The sequence below is a fragment of the Puma concolor genome, chromosome C2 (genome assembly GCF_028749965.1).
Source record: "Puma concolor isolate L17-30 chromosome C2, mPumCon1.1.hap2, whole genome shotgun sequence".
Lineage (NCBI taxonomy): Eukaryota > Metazoa > Chordata > Mammalia > Carnivora > Felidae > Puma > Puma concolor.
In genome coordinates this window covers 157,989,085-158,006,751 of record NC_141675.1, presented here as the reverse complement: position 1 = coordinate 158,006,751, position 17,667 = coordinate 157,989,085, and the positions used below count along the sequence as shown (strand labels likewise).

The 17,667-nt window shown below is 60.3% G+C and overlaps 1 protein-coding gene across 1 annotated transcript in view; it reads right to left on the bottom strand.

Moving 5' to 3' along the window:
- Positions 1-17,423, bottom strand: part of AGPAT3 (1-acylglycerol-3-phosphate O-acyltransferase 3) — an 85,083-nt gene extending 67,660 nt beyond the window's left edge. Inside the window, exon 1 of the mRNA XM_086676092.1 lies at positions 17,272-17,423. The gene's annotated coding sequence lies outside the window, so the exon portion shown is untranslated. The remainder of the gene's footprint in view (positions 1-17,271) is intronic.
- Between the last annotated feature and the right edge of the window lie 244 nt (positions 17,424-17,667).

Sequence of the window (17,667 nt, the reverse complement as noted above, 5' to 3'; positions counted from 1 at the left end):
GGGGACGGGACGGGCTGTCCCAGCCAGGGCACACCACAGAGGCGGCCTGCACCACGGCAGACCTGTGGCCCTCTGGCCCGGGGACCTCGGGATGTTACCGCGCGCTCCCCGGGGACCCCTGCAGAAATAGGGGTACCCGTGGTCACAGCGGCGGGAAGCACAGCAGGTGTTTAGAGGGGCCGGCCCTGCAGCACTCCTTCCAACCAGACGTCCGCTCCAGAGTTCTGAGCCCAACTCCACTTGGACGCGCACACCGCGAAGTCTGGTTTCCACACACACAGAATGTTCCGGGAATGCAGCCACCCACGAGCTACGCCCGGGAAGATGTACCCCGCCTCGGGAGCCCAACACAACACCTGGGAGGGATGGGCCTCCTACCCACCCGCCTCTCTCGGCCGCACCTGGGACAAGAAGGGCGCTAGTGGTGGGCCAGCCCGCTCTGCCAGTGTAGACATGCCCAAGCATTTCCACATTGGAAGACAAATCCTTTTAAAACTCTGGGTGTGGACAGTCGACGAAATCCATTTCCACCCTGTAAAAGAGCTATTACAAGATAATTTATGAGTGATGATATCAAACACGATTGGTGGCTGCTGTTTGCCAGACTCTGCCCTAAGCACTTTATGTGTGGCAACCGCACTCCACAGAGGCGGCATCGGGCCCGACAGGGAGAGACTTACAACGTGAGACCCGCCTGACTCACTCTCGGGGCTGCAGGATCCAGAGATGAGGAGCTCGCCCAGGGCCACACGCTGCCCCCGCCCCATCCCGCGAAGCTACTTGGATCACGACCAGCACCGCGCAGTGGAAACGTGACGTTTCCACGTCGCAGAACAAGTCCCATCTTCAGTTTTGTATTTTCTAGCTGCCGCATTAGAAAGCAACAAAAGCCAGGCAAAATGATGTGGTAATATTTTATTTAACCCCATAAATCCAAAACATTATCATTTCAACTCCTAATCATTACAAAAGAACATTAACGAGGCATTTTACATTCTTTTTTTCATATTACGTATTTAAACAGATGCACCTTTCACAGTGAGAACACACCTGAATTCAGGACAGGCACACCTCAAGCGTGGCCCCCGTGAGCCGTGGCCCTGGGAGCCGTGGCCCCGTGAGACATGGCCCCCGTGAGACGAGGCTCCCCATGAGACACAGCCCCTGGAACCCACGGCCCCGTGAGCCGTGGCCCTGGGAGCCGTGGCCCCGTGAGACATGGCCCCCGTGAGACGAGGCTCCCCATGAGACACAGCCCCTGGAACCCACAGCCCCGTGAGCCGTGGCCCTGGGAGCCGTGGCCCCGTGACATGTGGCCTTAGGCACTGTATCAGGCAGCACAAGCTCAGAGAGGGCGCTTTCAGGATTGTTTTCTTCCCATTTTCCTTTTCCATTTACGTGGTTTTTAGAAGCTTTTAATTTCACTGATTCTCTCGCTTCAAATGTTGTCTATAACGATCAATTCCTCCACCGGATGGTAGATGCGGGGGGTTGAATATTTTACGTGTCTTCATTTACTACAGTAATTCCTAATCTTAAAAAAAGCTGACTCATTCTGGGAAATCCAATATAATCACAAGTTACACAATAAAAAGTATGATAAAATTATCCAGTACTCCCGGTTTCCTTTGTCTTCTATAAAGTTTGGAAGAAGAGGAAGAAACCAATCTCTCTAGAAATAAATACACAATAAATGACTGAGAATAAATAATGAGTAGTTATCATCACTTCCTTTTTAATTTTCCTGTTTTCCCAACACTGTTCTTTTTGAGGCCCGGCCCTCGGCCGCTGGACACCTGCCGGGCAGGGCGCGCGCTGGGCCGCCGTCCCTCCGCCGCCCAGGGGCCCGATCCCATGGCGCCAGGGTCGCTGTCCGGCACGAAGCTTCTCCGTGGCGACTTCGTTTGGTGGCAGGACGGCAGGAAGGGAACAGAGGGACAGGATCCCACACGGACGCCGCTGCTCGGGGAGAGGGAAACACAGACACTCGCCCGGATTGGCGCCCACGCGAACTGGAAGGCTGCGGGGCCGCCCACGAGTTTGCGCTGGGCACCACACGCCTCAGCTCGAACGCACTTGGCAACACGAGGCCGAATGGTCACCTCTTAATCCGCCCCAACCCACTGATAATCAGGACTTTGCGAGGCGCCTGCACCCGGGTAGCTCGCTACTGGGGGGGGCGGGGGGGGTCACATTCCCCCCCAACTCACACACTGATGTCCTGGCCCCTGGGACCTCAGCGGGGGGCCACCTCCGGAAGCCGGGGCCCGGCAGATGTAACCTGTGACGATGAGGTCACCAGGTGGCCCTACTCGAAGGACGGGCGTCCTTATTTAAAGAGGACACAGAAACACACACAAAGGAAGGGCCCCACGTGGGGAGACAGGGAGAAGGCGGTCGTCTGCCCGGACGCGTCCCCCCCACCGGCCCCCAGAGGAAATCAACCCCACAGACGTCTTGAGTTGGGACGTCCAGCCCCCAGAACTGTGACACAACATTTGTTCCTTAAGCCACTCGGTCCGTGGCACTTTGTGATGGCCGCTCTTAACAAACGAATGCTCCCACCCTTAAGAAAATCTTATTTATAAGTAGCCTCTCTCTTAGTTATGTTCTCCCCATGCCTCTCCCTGCCCCCTCCCCCCGCCATGTCAGGAGAGCGAACCCTGTCGTTTCCAGCCCTGTAACCCAGCTTCCCAGCTACGCACAGGCAGCAGGCTGCTGTCACCGGCGTCCCAACGTCAGACAAGGCGCCCCTGAAGCCTGCAGGTGACCGCCGTCTGCACACGGGGGGCCTCGGGCGCCTCTCTCTACCGCGTGCTCCTTCCGTGCCCTGGTGGAGGCACGGGAGTGGGCAGAAAAGGGGGGATTGGAAAAACTCGCCGCCGTTCAATAAAGCTGGCCTACCTCCGTGTGTCTGCGAATGTGGAGGCTCATTGTCAAAAGGCCACAGGCACAAACGTGACCCATCCACAGCCGCGAACGGCAGGCAACAAAATTGCCGAAGAAGGGAAACATCCCCACCGAGCCCAGGAGAAGCCGTCCACACCGCAAACCGGCCGCCCCGGGAGCCTGAGGCCGCGCACAGCACCAGACCCTCGGGTCCGCGTGGCCCTCAGCTCTCACACGCGGCACCCAACACACTGGGGAGGCAGGCGGCATCCCGTCAACACAAGAGCAGGTGGCCGGGGCCCTCCGCGTCCCCTGCAGACAGCCACGCGACCGCCACACAGGAACTCAGCAGCGAGCAGTGCCCGGTGGCTTTAGGGAGAAGGGGACGCTCCCGTCAGACGAGCTGAGCCGTGAAATGACTCAGCAACAAGGAGAACCCGGAGTTGGTGCGGGCTGGCGGACCGGCCAGCGTCAGCACCCCGGCCTCTGCCGCGTTCCAGAAACACAGCAGGACACGGCGAGCCGCTCCGCCATGATGCCACCACGCTTCCTCGGGCGTAGATGGCAACAGACATGGACGACGGTCACCCTGTCCTTCAGCTCCGCCCCAAGGGGAAAGGCAGGGCGAAGCCAGGGCCGGAGGACAAACACGCGGGGACCCTTGCCACGCGGCCCGTTGGGGACGAGCCCGCGCGGAGCTCAGCCCTCGCTTCTCTCCTCGCTCTCCCTCCTGGGCGGGGTGCCCGCCGGTCCGCAGCACCCTCCTCGGGGCGCTCTGGCCCGGCCACGACCCACCGCGTGCGGCCGCGTGCGACGTCGCCTCCCGTGCGCCCTGCACCAAGTGCCGTCACGGGGCAGCCCGGCTGCACAGAGCGTAGTGGAGACCGGCCTTCAGGGCCTTCCCCCGACGCCAAGGGCAGAAGCGCAGGGTGAGCGGGAGAAGCCGGGCCACAAAGACGGTAACAAGGCGGCACCGTGTGCTGAGAGTTTGCGTGCGTGTGCGCGTGTCTTCGCTCGGACTCGTGACGGGGGCGGCCTCCCCAGCAAAGCGACAGCCGAGTTGAGGGTGCGTGAGAACTCACCAGGAAGCGGGCGCCTGGTGGCTCGGTTGGTCGAGCGCCCGACTCTTGACTTCGGCCCAGGTCACGATCCCGGGGTCGTGGGATCAGGCCCCGCATCCGGCTCCGCGCTGAGTGGGGACTCTACTTGGGGTTCTCTGTCTCCCTCCTCTGCCCCTGTCCCACCCATGTGCGCCCCCTCTAAAATTAAAAAAAAAAATTTTTGAAAAGAAAAAGAATTCACCGGGCAGGGAGGGCAAGAGTGCTGTTGAGGAAGGTGTGTGAAGGGACGGGGAGGAAGGGGATCCCGGGCAGGACCCGGGGAGACACAGGAAGGGTGGCGGTAGAATGGACAGAAAGGCACCCACTGAGACGGGGAGGCCCCCCTGAGAGGCGATGGCCATGTGCCACAGGACGTGGAGGCCTGGGGACCTGCTCTGGGGGGGCTGGTCAGCGCACAGCACAAAGACAGCCTCAGACAAGCCCCGAGAATCACCTCGTTCTAGATGCCGAACGGTCTTTCCATTTATTTTCTGGCTCCAACGCCGACGTCCATGACCCGTCACCTGCTCACATGGAAGGGGTCCCGCCCTCGGGCCAGGCCTGGCGAGCTCCCTGTGTGGCTCTCCTGCGACCAAGCAGGCCTCACTCGAATAATAACAGCTGTCGAAACGTGACTCTGAAGCAGCAGGAGTCACCTCGCCTGGACGCAGAGACGCTGATGGAAAGCAGGGGCCGCTGAGGACAAAGCCCGGTGTCCCAACCTCGCTGAGGCACTTGACGAAGACATCTTCTCAGCTTCCAACTCCCCGACGGCACGCCGGTCCCTCCCCGAGCGACCTGCATCCACACCAGTCTTGTCCCTTCCCCTGCAGTCAGAATCCCGTGTTGGCATCACTCTTCTTCCGAGTGGTCAGTGGCGCCGTTAGAAGTCCCTTCGTGGGTGCAGAAAATTAACCTAAACCGGTCCCAGGTCAGTGCCGCTCCGGGGTGCCTGGCAGGAGCACAGCCTCCCCGTGGAGCTCACGGGGACAGAAGCCTGTGTTACTGAGCACACCAGAAACCGGGGGCAAGAGGCAGCAGCACCAGCGGTGGGACTGAACCCCGAGACGCGTCGAGTCGGGTGTTAGGACCACCATGATGGTTAGTATTCTGCTATTAGCTGCTGCATACAGCGTTTGCACGTCGCAGTGGAGGTCGGGATATGCAAGGAAGAAAATACCAAGTCAGAAAAGGGGCAGCTTGGGAAGGGACCAAAGAGAACTTTTAAAAGCAAGAGCTATGATCAGTGGGACGAAAAGTTTAACAGGCTGGTTGGCCGGCAGACGAGACGACACGGAGCAGGTGGCAGGGCTGGAGGCCTGGGGAACCGCCCCGGGGCAGCACAAAATGACCGAAACGCAAGCAGCTCCGACAAGAGGCCACAGGACGCGCCAGGAAGTCAAGCGTGAGGTAGACGCGGAGTTCAACAAACTCGTGGCCAGAATTTTTCCAGAATTACTAAAAGGCGCGACACTTTATCTGCAGGAAGCACACGGAATCCACAGCAGGAGAAGCAAGCCTCCCCACCCCCGCCCCCACCCCGCCCCAGCCGTGCCACAGTGAGGCTGAAGGCCGCCAGAGGGAGGGGGTAAGAGAATGGCCCCGAGAAAACCGGAGACGGGCACAGGAAGGCCAGCTGGCCCCACAGCCGACGCCAGGGCGGCCACCGCGGCGGCCAGAGCACAGGGCCGTGACGCAACCCAAATCTCAAAAACTGGGCAGAGTCAGGCCACACGGACCGTGTCCTCTGAACGCAGGGCTTCTGAGCCAAAGTCAATAATAAAAACACAACCTAAAACCCCCGTGCGTTGAGGAAACAAAAGTGCTTCTGCATCACCCACGGGTTGCGGAAGAACAGGAATTTAAAGTGCTGACACTGAACAGCGAGAGCATCGCAAACCAACTGCAGAGGACAGCAGAGCTGAGCCGAGAAGAAAGTTACAGCCCGACAGTCTCAGGCTAGAAATAAAGCCTGAAAGTTAAGAAGCAGCGCTTAGGAAAAATAATAAAGAATAAACAGCGGTAATGAGTCAACTCGGTAACCTAGAAAGAGAACACCGGAATCAGCCCGGGGAGCACGGCCAGAAACGATGACGCGGAGAAGCAAAGAAACAGCACCAGTGAGCCACAGGACGGAACGCCGGCTCTCTGTGAGCACTAAGGTATCAGAGAGAAGCCTCTGCTAGGATGAGTCAAGAATAAAGAAGGGCAGCAGCAACCATAGCAGGGAACGAGGGAACTTCACGTCGGATACGGCAGGGACTTAAAAACAACATGTTCCGACCTTCGCACCAAGGAACCGAGAAGGCTGATGACGCGGACGGCGTGGTGGGCAGCCTGAAGACGGTCCCCCGGTTCGCACCCCCGCGTGATCCCCTCCCCCGACGGCGGGCTGCTCCTCACCACGGGCTTCCAACAAAAACAGTGCAACAGAAGCGAAGATGGGCCGCGTCTGGGATGAGGCTTCACCGCCCGTGGCTTCTGTCCCGCCGGCACGTTCTGCCCCTCGCTTCCACGCGAGCGGCGTGTTGGGAGGCCCTCAGAACGACCGGCAAGGAACTGGATCCTGACCACCACGTGGGAGCAAAGTTGGGAACAGGTCCTTCCGCCGAGCCTTCAGCGACGACGGCGGCCGGTGAGAGTGCGGAGCCTGAGGACCCGGCCAGGCTGTGCCTGGGCTCCTGCAGCACGGAAACGGGGAGCCGACACGTGCTGCTGTTTAAAGCCAGCAAGCGCTGGGGCCGCCTGTTACACATGCACATCCCTCCCCAGAACAAGGGTCGGGAAACCCGAACAGATCTGCAGCCGAACCAGGGCGTGAACTCGGATCTACGCAGACCAAGGATCCACGTAAGACACACACAGTCTCGAGCTCATGTGGTGTGTCTTAGCACAGAAAGGGGCAACGGTGCCCGACTCTGGTTAGGAGACCGGCACAATCCAGACGCCGGGCCGGACGAGGATGGCGTGATACGGGACGATCGCCGGCCAGACTCACTCTGGTGACAGGCGCAGACAACCCCAAACGAAACGTCACGGACCGACCAAACACAGCAGCGGAGCAGAAAACAGCGACCCGCGGCCCAGACGGGGTGTCCAGGAAGGCAAAGAAGCTCCTCGTGGCTTCACCAAATTAACGGATGGATGGAAAAATCTTATGTGATCCGCTCGACGCTCGCAGAGAGGGTCTTTGTAAGACAGTTCCAGCAAAATACACTTCTGGGCATAAAAGCGAACTTCTACCCCAAAAGGGGGCATCTGTGCGGAAAAATAAGCATTCTCTGTTTCCGTAATTTCACTGTCGAACGGCTGACGTCCTCCGAGGAGGCGTGTCAACGTCGGCACCCCCGCCGCGCTGCCCCACCCCACACGGGAAGGAACCGCGTTCCGCTGGAGTCCCTCCTGGGACGTCATCATCGGACACAAGAAAGCTTGAAGAGGGCTCCCACCCCTCCCCCACCCCACATGCATTCTTCCAAACCCAGGGAGCCTTCCTGGGGGAAAGGAAGGCTGTCCCCGTTTCTCGGCTGTGCGGCGTGCGGGCCTGGGGGCCTCTCCCGGCTCAGCCAACCGGCCCCCAGACTCGGGCCCCCGGTGGGTGCCGGTGCACGGCCCCACCCGGGGCCACCTCACACCTGCCAAGTCACCTGACCTGGAGCACGCGTCCCGGGAGTGTGGTCGCGTAGGACCCTGAGGAGCCCCGTCGCTGCCCCGAGCCTCTCGGTCAGAGCCGTGGGCCACCCTCCCGCCGCCACCGTGGGCGCGTGGCGGAGCCGACCACCCTGAAGTCCAGGGCGGCCGGGCGAGTCTGCGGCCCCTGTGCTCTCTCCCGCAGCACCCCTGGCCCGTCGTGGGTTGTCCCGTTGGAGAGTCCAGGCTGCCCGCTCTTGTCCCCCGGCCAGGCAACCGTGCGGCTGCACGCAGCACGTGTAAGTGGGACATCTGCCGGGAGGGTCTCTCTGTGGCCCCGTCGGGCTAGAGCCCCGCTCACGAGCGCAGCCGTGGGCTGCCATCCCGGCTTCCTCACCAGGCTCTGGGCTGCGGACGACACGTATGCTGGGTTCCCTGGCCCGTCTTCTGTATCGACAGCTCTCTCTTCCACCTTTTCCGAACTTTTAATTTAAACCTACTGGACGTGTAGAGAAGGGCTCACACCGCAGGTGCGCCGCTCAGACTTCTACAAGCCACACACGCCCGTGTGACCCACACGTGGCTCTAGGGAGGGGATGTCGCCGTGCCTCCCCCCCCCCAGAGCGGCTGCACGCCCCTGCCCTCCCGGGAAGCCCCCTCCCCACGCCCAGCAGCGCGGGCTGCCTCGCTGGCTCCGTGTGGAGCGAATCAGGGCTCAGCCGCCCTCCGGGCTTCCTTCCCTCCCTCTGCTCGGCTGACCCACAAGACACACACACGTGCCTGCACGTGTAACTGCCTCCTTCTCTCTCCCACCGTGTGAATATTCCAGAAGCTACCTCTTCATTCTCTTTGGAGACGGGCAGGTAGAGCGATCCCGGGGTTTGAGCGTCAGGACCACAGCGGCCGGGACACTGAGCGCACGGGCCCTGCCGTGCGCTCACTGGTGCGTGCCCAGGAGTGAGGCCGCCTCCCCGGCAGGTCCCGCCACACGGTCTGCCCCGCGGGCGCCCCTTCGCACCCACGGTGGGGCTCCGTGCGCTCCACACCGGCCCCAGCGCTTGGTCTCTGCACCGTTTCTGGCCGTGGCCCCTGGTGTGCGGCTCCGTCCCCGCGCCCCCCCATGACCACGGTGGGGCGGTCTCTCGCCTCTGTCTGCTTCTCTTCGTCTTGCCACCTGTGACCCCAGGGGGAGCAGGGGAGGATGCGGATCCAGGATCGGAGTCGCGTCACTGTTGCACCGGTGCCGGGAGGGGAAGCGGTCACAGGGCTCCCCTCAAATCTGCAACAAGGCAAGGACGCCCTGTCGCGCTTCCATTCAGCACCATCCGGAAGGCCCCGGCCCGGCCACAGGGCAGGAGGGCACGAGGAGGAAACAAAGCCCTCGCCACCCCGAGACGTCAGGGACGTCCACGCAGAAACTCCTGAATATTTACGTACGGATGACGGAACAGACCGGGAAGGCGGCTGGCTGTCCAGGCAACACCCCAGATCAAATGCGTGCCTGCTCAACGCCAACACGGAGTTTGAAAAAACTTTTAATAAAAAACAAAGTTTAAACGTGCCACTCACAAAAGCAATAGAAGCGATAAGGGCGCCTGGGAATAAATTTGACCGCAGAGAGGGAGACAGGCCGTGGGACATGCCGGAGCCTCACTGAAAGCCACGGCTGTCGCCACAGACGGAGGCAAGGCCAGCTCTACAGCAGGAGGACAGCGTCAGTGAAACAGGTGACCTAGAGAGTCAGTGCCGCTGCGGTCAAAACCCCAACAGTTTTTCATGAGACTCAGAAGCCGACTTTAACGTGCACCACCGAGCAAAGAGCGGGAAGAACGTGCGGAGAGCGGGCGGCTGAGGGACAGGGGGACAGAGGACCAGACAGACAGGGCCACGGCGGCACAACGTCAGCAGGGAGAGGGGCCCGCACGTGGGACAACCGGGATTCCACGTGGGGACGCCAGAGCCCCGGGCTCCCTACTTCTCCCCACAGACAGACCGCTCCGGAGGGATGGGCACTTTGGTGGGGCAAACTTGAGAACTCCCACGAGGAAACACAGGATAGAGCGTGAGTGCCCCCGGGGACCCTTAGCGCCACGCAGAAGGCATGGCCCATAAAAGGAAAGATGGAGAACATGGACGGTACAGACCTACAGGTGAGGCGCCGAGCGGGAAACCGGGTGAAGGAACTCAGGGAAACACGCGGGACCGTGAGTACGAGGCAGGACTGGAGAGGCACGTCAAGGCCCCCGCCAGAGACGCTTGCGTCCATTCTCTGCACGAATGGGATCCACCCGCCGGCTGCTGGTGGGCGTGCGGTGTGGGGCGGGTGTGAGCCACAGCCCAGGACCGCCGCGCGGGCCCGCGTGCCCGAGCCCCGCCACCGGGCGCCCCCACCTGCGGACGCAAGCGCGCACGGCTGGCGCGGGTCGGGGTCAGTTCTCACAGACCTCATCTCTGTGTAGACCCGAGGAGGGCCTCCCGGTGCCTTCGGGGACGGACAGAGTTCCCGTTTCCCGCAGGACACCGGCTCTCTTGTGCCATCTTCTCTTGTCCTGCCCCTGCCATCAGACAACCCCACCCGCTTCCAGCAGCCCTGCTTGAGAGGGACGGACCATCCTTTTGGTCTCCACCTGCACGTGGAGGCTTGGGCACCTGTTACCTGTGTTTTTGCCTCTCTCACATGCATTCAGGAACTGCCCCGTGGTGTCACCTCACTAGCCCAGTTTACTCCAGTTCAGAAATCAAACAAACGTTTCCGACCAGGGGCTGTAAAAATTACCACCTCAACTTCTCTACAGGCTGAATTCAGGCAGCAACATTTTTTATTTGGTCTGCAGTGTGTTAAAAATAAATAACCGTATATGAAAATCCAGATCGCTAAAAAAAAATCCAGATTTCTGCCTTGTCCCGGCAGACCACAGATCTAGTCCCTCTAGTCCTGCGCCTACCTGGCCATGTTGGCCAGGGATCCGTGCTGGGGGACACACTGGCTGGGGGTTCGGTGCTGGAGCTGAGTGCTAACTGCTGAGGCTCAGTGCTGGAGCTGCGTGCTCAGTGCTAGAGCTGAGTGCTCAGTGCTGGAGCTGAGTGCTCAGTGCTAGGGGCTCAGTGCTGGAGCTGCGTGTTCAGTGCTGGAGATGAGTGCTCAATGCTAGGGGCTCAGTGCTCAGTGCTTGGGCTGAGTGCTCAGTGCTGGGGCTGAGTGCTCAGTGCTGGAGCTGAGTGCTCAGTGCTAGGGGCTCAGTGCTGGGGCTGAGTGCTCAGTGCTAGAGCTGAGTGCTCAGTGCTGGGGCTGAGTGCTCAGTGCTAGAGCTGAGTGCTCAGTGCTGGGGCTGAGTGCTCAGTGGTGAGGGCTCAGTGCTGGAGCTGAGTGCTCAGTGCTGGAGCTGAGTGCTCAGTGCTGGGGCTGAGTGCTCAGTGGTGAGGGCTCAGTGCTGGAGCTGAGTGCTCAGTGCTGGGGCTCAGTGCTGAATGCTGGGGCTCAGTGCTGGAGCTGAATGTTCAGTGCTGGGGCTGAGTGCTCAGTGCTAGGGTTGAGTGCTCAGTGCTGGGGGCTCAGTGCTGGAGCTGAGTGCTCAGTACTAGGGGTCAGTGCTGGAGCTGAGTGCTCAGTGCTGAGGGCTCAAGTGCTGGGGCTGAGTGCTCAGTGCTGAGGCTGAGTGCTCAGTGCTGGGGGCTCAGTGCTGGAGCTGAGTGCTCAGTGCTGGGGCTGAGTGCTCAGTGCTGGAGCTGAGTGCTGGAGCTGAGTGCTCAGTGCTAGGGGCTCAGTGCTGGAGCTGCGTGCTCAGTGCTGGAGCTGAGTGCTCAGTGCTAGGGGTTCAGTGCTCAGTGCTAGGGGCTCAGTGCTGGAGCTGCGTGCTCAGTGCTGGAGCTGCATGCTCAGTGCTGGAGCTGAGTGCTCAGTGCTAGGGGCTCAGTGCTCAGTGCTAGGGGCTCAGTGCTGGAGCTGCGTGCTCAGTGCTAGGGGCTCAGTGCTCAGTGCTAGGGGCTCAGTGCTCAGTGCTTGGGCTGAGTGCTCAGTGCTGGGGCTCAGTGCTCAGTGCTGGGGCTCAGTGCTGGAGCTGAGTGCTCAGTGCTAGGGGCTAAGTGCTGGGACTGAGTGCTCAGTGCTGGGGGCTCAGTACTGGAGCTGCGTGCTCAGTGCTAGGGGCTCAGTGCTCAGTGCTAGGGGCTCAGTGCTCAGTGCTTGGGCTGAGTGCTCAGTGCTGGGGCTGAGTGCTCAGTGCTGGGGCTCAGTGCTGGAGCTGAGTGCTCAGTGCTAGGGGCTAAGTGCTGGGACTGAGTGCTCAGTGCTGGGGGCTCAGTACTGGAGCTGAGTGCTCAGTGCTAGGGGCTCAGTGCTCAGTGCTAGGGGCTCAGTGCTGGGGCTGAGTGCTCACTGCTGGGGGCTCAGTGCTGGAGCTGAGTGTTCAAGCTGGAGCTAAGTGCTCCGTGCTGGAGGTGAGGTGCTGGGAGTCCATGCTGGGGCCGTGCCCGCTGGGGTAGTGCTGGCAGCCGGTGGGGTGGGGGAGGTCCGGCGAGCAGGCCGGAGGAAGAGGCACTCGGCCATCACTCCTGTCCACAGAGCCACCCCCAGTGCCTCACGCCTACGTTTCCACTGGCCCCCCTTCCTGCCTGGCCCCCGTCAGAACCGGTGTTCGCAACTTTTTCTGGACAGCTTCGTTTACGGAAACAGAAATGCTTACGCCCAGTAACCCCCCCAACACATAAAGGAAAGTAAAGGGTGCAAAGCAGCTGGGGCCCCGGGAACGTGCCGCGCCGGCCCAGAGCAAGAGAGAACGGCAGGCCGCAACGCAACTTCTAGCAGCTTCTGGGACTCAAGCAGCCGTGGTGTGCACCCCGCCTCAACACAGGGAACGCACCACCGCGTGCTGGCGTGTGCGCTCTAACCACTGCCCGTCCGGAAGCGCCTGGTGGTCCCCACTAGCGGACGGATACTCCGCTCACGCGCAGGTACAGGGAAGCCGCTACGGATCAGCCTCAGGACACCTGCCGCGGCCACACGGCTCCTCCCGAAACAAAACCACAAGGCTACCCGTGCCGCGCAATTGTTTTTACCAGGCCATTCTACTTCTGCTGACTACCAAGTCACTGAACGTCGCCTGTGAGGCAGTCGTGTGGCTTCGACGCTCCCGAGAGAGAACCCGCCACACGGCAGGAGCGTGCCTTCCACGGGCCAGTGGGACCTGAGGGACGGGGGTCCCTCCCCCGGGACCCCAGGCCGAGCCTTGCTCAGGGCTGTGCCAAGGTCCTTCCTCCCCAGCCCGTCCCTGTCTCCTCTCACCGCGTCAGACCAGCACGGTGGCCCCAGGGATCCCCCCCTCCCCTGCACTGATGCACCCCACGACCCTCGGCCCCCACGGGCATCTCTCCCAGCACACCTCTGCACTGCTGTTTTCACATCTGCTTCCTGCATAACCCAAACCGTTGCAGCCCTCGTTTAACACTTCTTATCTGGGCAAAACTCGCCACAACTAAACCTTATTTTGCAAGGCAGACCAATGGACTGATTCCTCTCTGAACATGGGGATATGTGTATCCTGATAAATGGCACGATCATCCAACCGCTCCAGTTAGACTTGGACGGTGTCTAAAGGAGAAGTCAGTCTGTAGAAGCCTGACCCAATCACCGCCCATTCGATACGTCCGTCCTCAGACAGTGCCTCATTCAACTCCCGCCGCGTGCATAATGCCTCCGAGCACACATGAACTTGATGCACTGAATTCTTCCCCAGTGCAACACCATATCCAGCGTGTATCCGTTTCTATCACCTTAGATGGGGTTCTCTGCTCCCCGGCCCACCCAGCGCAGCCTTCTGTAAGCAAAAAGTTGTTAAAGGACTACTTATGTGAAGCCAACCGCTTAGTTTCAATATGTCGATTTTTTTTCATACATTGAGTTTTCTGAGCATCAAGGCGCCTTGGATGCAGTAAGCCCTTTGTTTGAAATCTAGATTCATCACTTGCTGGCTGAGCAACCCCAGCCATGCTCCCCCGACTCAGTTTTCTCCATCTGCGAACAGGGACCTGCCACGGTCCTTACACAGCTGTTTCAAGAATCTAACAATATAATCTGCACATAAAACACCTCACAGTAATTATAGCTGCCGTCACAGAGCAAGATGCACAGCCCAAGTGACAAGGCAGGGGACACTTTTAAAGTCAGCGTATGCTCATACGGTCTTCAGGTCGCCGATGACACAAGAGCCGCCGTCTCTGGAACTCTAGGACTCAGCTCCCCGCCCAGGTTTGCAACTCTCGGGACACACAAGTCACCGCTGAGCGACAAACCTGGGGAAAGGTATTTGGTCGCAGCACACAGCTTTTTACTACCGCTCCAAGTAGAATTCGTTACTATCGCGTTCTTTGTTACCGATTTCACTCCCCACCCACTTTCAGAAAGGAATCGAGAAGATCCACATTAATAATGCATGGCCTCCCGAGTCGCCTGGGGACAGGCCTCTCGGCCAGCTGCTGGCTTGCTATTCCCACCCCTGCGCCAGGCCTCAGTCCCGAGTCCTGTGTGATGCAAAAGCACTCTGGCCTGTCACATACAGATCTGCTCAGACCACATCTAAGATGCATCCTACCTGCGACCCTTCTGGGCACCCTGGACCACAGCCTCCGGGCCAGTCTCTGAGAGCCTGGGCCCCCCTCCCAAGCACACAGATGCCCTCCCAAGATTACCAGCTCTCACACTTTGCTCAACAAAGATAATCAAAACACGGGGAATTCTTCCAATATCTGAAAGGAAGTCTGTCCGAAGATAAACCACTGATGCGTTTGCCTAAAATGCAGCATTCTGAGATTGGGAATTTGCGATTAATGTTAAGATGATTACGAGGTAGTTTTAGAAAGAGCAGATTAAGTGAAAGATGTTTCGCTTTACAGCTTGAGATAAGTCATTTAAAGCCTCAAACATTCTTTAGTTAACCAAAAGTAAAATGCACAAAGTTTCTGAACAACTGCTTTACAAAATTCAGTCCACCCTTACTGTAAGTCAATTTCTCAATAAGGCTGAGTAACTAAAGATCTTACCTTATACACATCATGAAAAAGGAAACGGGCAAATGTAGCCGCTCACGACCAACGCTTTGCTCTATAAATATCAATGAGCCGCAAGTTGTACCGATAAACTAGCAGAGTTTTGATAAGGTGGTGGTAAGAAAACACTGCTTTTGCCAGAAGTGTGTTTTGACGGTGATAGGGGCTCACTGCTAACAGTGAGGGCACCTGGTCTACACCACGTGTGCCTCTCGTGTCTCCCCATGTTCAGTCAGTCTGCAAGTCAACAGCCAAGTGTGCATTTCAGGGGCGAAACGTGATTGGGCAAGGGAACCAGACCCTCCCCCTCCAAAAATCCAGTAAATTTGGCTCTTCTCAAACACAACGTCTACTCTACATTTTTCCTATTTATAGGGATCCCGGTATTTCCCTTCTACCTCTGATTTGACCACAGGTAAACACATACGGACTTTTAGCAGATGGTGGGATCTCAGAAGATGGGAGCCAGGGGATCTTAGTTTAAATCTGGCCATGCTGATCTGTGACCTACCCTTCAGCAGGCAGCAAGGACTCTGTTTTCTCAGACTACTCTCTTCCAAGGTTGAAGTGTGATCCGAGGTCACACGTCCGGAGGGCTAACCCCGTGTATCAGGGGCAACCCTAATTAACATGGGAAGCCGGAGTAAACATGGACAGACCAGATCACTTCGGTGGATGCACTTTTTCTACCTTTCAAAACAAAACAACTCCTTTGTTCCCCCAGTGCGGGCCCACAGACCTTCACACAGGCCCGGAAGCATTTGTGCAGGAGCAGAGCCGGCCGCATGGGCCAGTCCAGGGGCAAGGGCACCCTCTCCGGAGGCGCTGCGAGAATCCCCACTCTGCCCACTGAAGCACCCCTCCGGCACCTTCCCTGACCGTCCACCCTACGACACGGACTTCCACCTGCTCTCCCACGTGCTCCAGGCCATTGCCAGGACACAGACCTTAGGTAGAGATCCCCCAGGTGGGGCCCTACCCACGTGGGGTGAGCTTCGAACTCCCACCAAGCACGGCCACTCTGCGTGCACACGACATCGGGTTCAAAACATTAAGGCAACTGCACCTTCCAGGGCCAAGAGGCCCTTCCCGCTCTGCACGTCAATGCCATGTAACCTCTCTTTTAAACAGCGTAATCAAGACCCCTAAGCGTGGTTCAGAAAGGGGCCATAACAGGCTAATTCTGAAACTTAGAAATGAGCTGTAACAGGCTAATTCTGAAACTTTGAGGGCGGCCGGGGGGATGTGGTCACGATGGTCTAGAACAGGGGGAGGGAGCAGCAAGGAAGGGGGCATATTAAAGAATGTTCAGAATCAGCCCAAGACCCCTCCTGAAACTTTTAAACAGACGAAACACTGATGAGTAATCCCTGCATGAGTACAATCAGGCTGCGGAGCAGGAACGGGAAGCAGGGAGGGGATCTCTGGGTTTAGCCCCGCCACCCCGAGCCCCAGCAGCACCCCGGGGCCCCACCAGCACCAGCACCCGGTGGTGGACTGGGGTTCTCTGGGATAATCGTCACTTCCCACATGGCCAGCTGCTTCCCAAACCAGCCTCTCTCAAGGCCAACAGCCCTCATTTTTCCTTCTCATGAGACTGTATTTCCTACAAAAAGGAACCTGCCTGCTCAAGTATTCCCTTAGACAAGACTGTTGGTGTTGTGCTTTTAAAAAAAAAAAAAAGGCCAGGGAAGCCATTGAGGAAGGCATCTTCCCTACCGCAACTGAACTTCTCTCAAAGTTAAAAAAAAAAAAAAACTGCACAATTTTTCAAGGTAGCTTCAACTGCTAATAAGCCTCCTTTCCGACAACCTTGGCGTCCAACGTTCCGGGGTCCTCCGGGTGGCCGTGGGGGTGGAGGCAGCTCTTGCCCCGAATGGCTCTGGCGTTACTGACTGACCCCATCACTGAACGGTGGAAATTCACAGTCGGCCTTGGTCCAAACGCCAAAGTCAAATCGGAAAACTCAGCACCCGCCACCCCACCTGCAGCCCGCCCTCTGATTGAGCAAAGAGTGAAACTAAGCCGTGGCCACGGGCGAGCGGGGTCGCGGGCGCCCCGCGGGGTCCCAGGTCCCCTGTGCCCCCCCCCCACCAGCCCGGCAGGGGCCGCCTCGCGTCGGCAGGGAGGGGGGAGCGGAGGGGAGCAGAGTCCGCGGGGAGACAGGGGACAAGGGACAGGGGGTCGCGCCCTCCCATAGCCCTGGGCCGCCCGTCCTCTCCCGGGGCGCCCCGTCCCCCAGCGCCCCCCCCCCCGCCAGGCCCCGCGTGCCCCCCCACCCCGGGCTGCAGCGGCCTGAGTGGGGGGCGGACGGTGAGGTGTCCTGGGCCTCGGCCGGACCAGGCGCCGGGAGGCCGGCGGTGCGGGGAGGACCCGGGCCCGCGGACCACCCCCCGCCCCGCCACCCCGTCCTCCCGCAGGCCCCACGCCGCAGAGGGCCGGCTGCGCTCCGCCCGGCGCGCGGGGCCAGGGGCCGACCTCGGGCGGAGGGGGGGCGGTGCGGGGGGCGACCTCGGGCGGGCGACGACCTCGGGCGGCGGGGAGTGGGGTGGGGGCGACCGCGGGCGGCGGGAGGGGGGGGCCCGACCTCGGCAGGGGCCGCGCCGCTCACCTGCAGCCGCCGCCACCTGCTCGTCGCGCGCGCGCGCGCGCGGCCTCGGCGTCGCCTCCGCGGCCCCTCCGGCCGCTGCGCTCCGGCCCTGGGCGCGCCCGGCCCTGCGTCGGGCCTCAGCTAGTGCGGCGCCCGCCGCCCCCGGCCCCCATCCCGCCCCGCCCGGCCCGCCGCCCTCCGCCCTCGGCCGCGCCGCCCCGCCACTTCCTGTGCGCGGCGATCCCACAGTTCCGCCGGCGCGCGGGGAGGGGGGACACGCGGGGGGGTGACACGCGGGGACACGCGGGGGGGGGCACGCGGGGGGGGACTCGGATGAAGGCGCGGGGGGGGGCCCGGGGTACACGCTGGGTCACGTGGGGGACGGGGGACACGTGGGGGACACGGGACACCGGGGAG